The 5,677-nt window shown below is 32.1% G+C and overlaps 1 long non-coding RNA gene across 1 annotated transcript; it reads left to right on the top strand.

The window, feature by feature from the left end:
• Nucleotides 1-616: 616 nt before the first annotated feature.
• On the top strand, nt 617-1,089 carry LOC117793624. Its single transcript, XR_004618294.1, has 2 exons — nt 617-735; nt 792-1,089. It is a non-coding gene; the product is annotated as an uncharacterized LOC117793624 (long non-coding RNA).
• The last annotated feature ends 4,588 nt before the right edge of the window (nt 1,090-5,677 follow it).

Below are 5,677 nucleotides of genomic sequence, written 5' to 3'. Positions count from 1 at the left end.
TTCTTTTTTCATTTTACTTTTAATTTAAAATTTAAATTTTTAACAGACATTTTTCATCATTTTATTTTATATTTTATAAACTATTCCAAATTGACATTAAATAAATAAAAAAATATTTAAAATTAAATAAATAATTAATAATAAATAAATAAATAACAAATAATAATTTAAATAAAATGTGTGTACATAATTGCGTTCATATAAATATGTATTTACATAAATATAATATAATTACATAAATATAAATGTATGTACATATGTATATGCGCACATTTACTTAGAAGAAGCAGAAAAATATACAAAATCAACACTCTCGTTTTCAATCGTACTCGAACAATCACAATCAAATCAAATCAGTCAGCAAGTTCGATCATGACTCGTGACTCGATCGAAACGAACGCTCACAAACGCTCAAAAATCAAATCAGATCGTATGACTCAAACGCTACGCGACACGAATTGTTCGAAAGCAAAAAAAATCATACCCGCGACTCGATCGTAAACAAAGAGACCCGTGACTCGATCGAACCCGTTGCGACCGAGTCTCTGAGTTGATTTGATCGAACTTGTCGCTCTGGTGCTCAATCATACACGAACATACCCGTTGCAGTTCTCTGGTCCGATGTCGGTAAAAATGCCTTTGTTTATTGCGCAGACGTAGCGAAATTATTTAATGCATTTGATCATAAACACAATGTCGATGAATGGAGACTTTTCATTGATGGGTCATGCAAAAGTAATTACAAATATAAACATTTTTTAACTTAAAATTTTTAATATAAATTTGTATAGGCTTGAAAGCTGTTCTTTAGCTCAATGAAAACCAATTTCCCTCTATCCCTATTGCATACGTTACTGGCTTAAAGGAAACTTATAAAGTCATGGGAAAAATACTCAGTTTATAAATACTCAGTTTATATGCAACATACAAATGGAAAATTGTTGCGGACCTTAAGGTGTTGACGATTCTATTTGGAATGCAAGGTGGAAACACAAAGTATCCATGCTATCTTTGTGAATGAGACAGCCGAGCACCTAAACGCTATGAACGCAAGAAATGGCCACCACTTGCGTTACCTCAAATTGGTAGCAAAAATGTCATAAATATACCTTTGGTAAATTTAGAAAATATAATTTTGCCACCACTACATTTAAAAATTTGGCTATATGAAACATTTCGTAAAGAAGCTGAACGTAAACAGCGAAGCTTTTCATCATCTAAAAGCAACTTTCCAAGACTAAGTGGAGCAAAAAGAAGCGAAGGTGCGTTGTTAATTTTTCAAATCGCTCATCGTTTTTAATTCTTTATTATTTCTTTCATTATTTATTTTTATCGGACCACAGATCCGAAAGCTTAAGCGAGCGTCAATCGAGGATTTTTTCACCGACACTTTTTGGTAAAAAACCGTCGGTCTCGTGTGATCACACAACATTTTAAACGGGAAAGTTTTATTGCGATCTGTGATAATTTTCTTGGCAATAACAGGAGCGCCGACTATGTAACTGCCGTAAATAATTTTTGAAGGGCGTACAATAACATGGGCTGCAATATGTCGATTAAGGTTAATTTTTTGCATTCCCATTTGAATTTCTTCTTAGATAACTTGGGTCAGTTCAGCGATGAACAAGGTGAACTTTTTCACCAACAGATAGCTACCTTTGAAATAAACATGATTGCGAATTACTGCTGGTCACTTGAACGCGATAATAATGACGATGAAAATCAGTTTAAAAACAAAAGATCCAATAAACATTTTTGACTGTGTTTTAATAGTTCAAAAATAAAAATAAAAATTATAAATTCAAGAATCTTGATGTGTTTTATTTAATTTTACAGTACTTGGAGAAACTTTTATTCTAAATAAAATTCTATAAAAAACTAGGGGCAACGCCCCTGCCGCCAACCCCCGGCTCGCTTCGCTCGCGATATTGAAATGTGAAAAAGAAGAGCTCTTCTTATATTTTTCTTGAATAAACATCTCTTAGGCAAATATAAATTACTGTTCTACTTCAATAATTGGGACACTGTTAATAAGGACAACCTGATATTTCGAACACTAAATTTTTATCTATGAAATATTCTGTAACACGGGCACCACACAAAATTATTGATTCTGAAATCCGATCATAATAACGTGTTTGCATGTAAGAATAGAATTAACGTATAAAAGTAAAAAAAAATAGCAAGAGAAGGTATTTCAACTGTAGTTTCTGTCAGTTAAGAGCAAAGGGTCGTTTTTTCAACATTGGGTTTATTCGGCAGTTTTTTTTTTTTAGCAGTAATCCCTTTTTTACTTCGATGGATCAGTAATCAGTACCTGCTAAATAACCTTCTGATACAAATCAGATTGCAACGTTTATCACCGTGCGTACGAAGCAATTATTATCAGGTATCCGTAATTTGAGAAGAATTAAAAATTTTTTGTTGTTGCAAATTTCGCGCTGAATGTAATAAGTAGCAAATAATTTATATAATATAACATTTTTTGAGAGAGAAACGAATAATTATATTCACGCTGCCAGCTGCCCTTGCAATTGGACTTTGGGAAAATCGCCAGATTTGGCGGTAAAAAGCCGGATTTGGCGGGAAAATTCCAGATTTGGTCAACAAATTTGAGACTTGGCGTGCAATCAAATTTGTGAGTTTGGTTGAGATAACTTAAAAAACAAAAAAGATTTTCATAATATTTGAGTTATTTGGTTGCTTCTTCAGTTGCATTTGTTTCTGTTCCTTTTGCTGTTGTTTTTGTTGCTAGCTGCCTTGCTACTGTTGTTGTTGGCCATAACAATATGCCTGTTGCTGTAGCTGCAAATTGGACTGCAGCGCACCCACCGATCCTCTCGCCGCCAAAATTAATTTTCAACAATTAGTGATGGGTATCGCTATTTATTGATGCAAAGAAGCGATACTTATGCAAAGTAAAGATTGATATGACATTCAAAGCGATGTATCGATAAGCATACTAAATGCGGCATTTATTTATTATTATTTATTTACAAACAATTCGGTTTATTTAGCTTTCATAATATTAATTTGGAAAAACAATTATTAATTTAGTGTAATTAAATGCAAATGTAAGCAAATTGCACAAAGCAACAACAAAAATAGACAATTTTGTATGGAATTTAATCAAAGATTTAAAAAAATGAGCTAGTTGAGTCCCCAAACTAATTTTCATAATTCATGATAAATCGGTCTCTATTTGGGGGGTTTTTTTTTTTTTTGGATTTGGAGTGGGTTCAGCACAATAGACAATTACCTAATTGAATCATGCAGCGCCGTTGCGACAAAAAGTTGCTCCCGGGGCAAAAATTTTGTCGGCGCCCCCTCCATCCCCTACAATTTCTTTTTAGCAACACATTTTTTAATCAAATAAACAAAACAAAAATAATTCCTTAAAAAACATAACAATTGACAACTCCAGTGTCAAAAATGTTAACTAAAATTAATTAAATGTTACTACAATAAAAACTTATAACATGATAATTGGCTCGTTACATAAAAATGGGTACTATTAGATTCGTGACAGATTATGGTATACAAGTTTGAACACTTTTATCTCCGAGACTATTCGAGCTAGAGGAACCAAATTGGGTGACATTACTCTTAGGATGTTGACCTATGGGAAGTTAATTTTAAAATTTGTCCAGGCCCACGTCAGCCCATGTTTTTTTAGTTAAATGAAATATTTTAGACTTCTTTGACTTTTAAAATGCTGAGTCGTTGCCATTTTATCCGCATATTGTCTAAATTTAACAGTAACATCCTGAATACAAACTTTAAAAATACATGAAAAAATTAAAAATTTTAAACTTTAATTTTATAATGGTTTGTAACTTCTAAAATTGTAAAATTGATTTATGGCATTAAGTGTTAGCTTTTATGAAAGCAAAATCATAAATTACTTTACCCATATTTGAAGATATTCGATTGATAGCAAACGGAAACTGCTAAGTTATCTTGTCTTATTGATGACCGTAAGTGGTTCAAATTTATTTGAAGTTTAATAAATAAACGATGTGCTAATGCTGATGTGATGTGAATCTTTAAAAAATCGTTGTCAAATTTATTGTATGCTTTTTAAGATCACTGTCCAATTTGGATTTAGTGTTAAAGTTCTGTTTATTAATTCAAATCATCAGAAACAATAAAAAGTGCCTCAATTCTCAATTTTAGTTGCTAAATGATGGGGTCGATTGATTCTAAAAATGGAATTCGAAATGTAGCAGTTTCTGGTATGTTTTTGCTATCATCTGCAGCCACATATTAAAATTGTTTTCGCACTTTTCGTTGTCTGATTTATTTAATTTCAGGCTCAACCCCTCAACTTTCTTCTAAGCTCAAACTCTTTTTGAAATACCCGGAAAGTGACTTTTTCTCATTTGCTACGCATTCTAATTATACACGTACATTGATAGGTTCATAGACATACAATGTGAACGTACTTGTATATAAACGTGTCCCGCATTCTCCTACCTTCGGATGTAGGTACATTTCTGATTTTACAATTTATTTATATTTTATTTGTTAATACTTGAAACAAAAAAATATTCTACAGAGCGCTGAATACATTTTATATGTAGAAAAGTCTCTGGAACACCTTCTGTTTTAATTGCATGGTATACATTTTAATGAAAAATGCCGGTCTTACCTAATGCAATAGTTGAAAGTCAGAAATTGTTTGTTTTGTTTCTAAATAACTCGTAACCATCGGAGATGGCACTGGACAACGACAATTGCAACTGGATTTGTTAGTAATCAAAGTAACAGCTGCTTTCCTGACTAAGCTTGGAATTTTTATTTAAATGTAGAAACAATTTTTGATTTTATATTATTATCTTGTTTAAATTACCAATAAAGTATATACACTGAAAAAATTATGGCATCCCAAAATTAGTTACGACCGTACTTGAAATTATACCGTTTTGCGTTTAAGATTGCTGTGTACTAAAAATCTTATATTATGTATAAATCGATCTTAAATTAAGAATTACGAAGGTTCATTCCTATGACAGCTATCCGAAATAGTGTCCGATTTAAATAATACTTAGTCTGAATATGTAAAACCAAGAAAAAATAAATCTGTGAGTCTCATTCAGATACCTCCAGAAACATCAAAGGTATTTTAGCTATACTAGTTCAAGATTATTTTGTTCTTAAAAAAGTATTTTTCAAGATTGAAATGAACTTGAAATAAAGAATGTTTTGTACTACAAACAAGTACATTTTGGGATATGCTCAAGATTTAGAATTCTCAAACGGCTCTAGTGTCGCAAAGATTACGTTAAGCTTGGATCGCTGGTAAAATCAGCACCTATTCCAAAGTAGAAGGTCGCTATCTCATTAAATGGTATCTAATCACTGCGGACGGCAGTTCTCGCTTGTGACGAAAGCAGCACGAATGGTGCGAAAGGCGACTAGCAATATATACAGCTAATATGGAAAATTTGCTACGATTGTCCGATCAGATGGAAAGGTTTAGCCCTAACTTACAAAATGGCATACTAAAACTTGTATGTAATGATTGCAGCTAACGGGGCCGTTGGGGCCTATTGGCAAAATTTTTAATTTTTTAAAAATTCTTATTAAAAATACGCGTCCATTGATACCTCGATCAAAAGATAAATACATTTGAAATTTTTAGTGGACTCTCAAAATGAAAGGAAAAGTCAGTTTG

This window comes from Drosophila innubila, chromosome X (genome assembly GCF_004354385.1).
Source record: "Drosophila innubila isolate TH190305 chromosome X, UK_Dinn_1.0, whole genome shotgun sequence".
In the NCBI taxonomy this organism is placed as follows: domain Eukaryota; kingdom Metazoa; phylum Arthropoda; class Insecta; order Diptera; family Drosophilidae; genus Drosophila; species Drosophila innubila.
The sequence above is the reverse complement of the archived record's forward strand: the minus strand, read 5'-3'. Positions and strand labels throughout refer to the sequence as shown.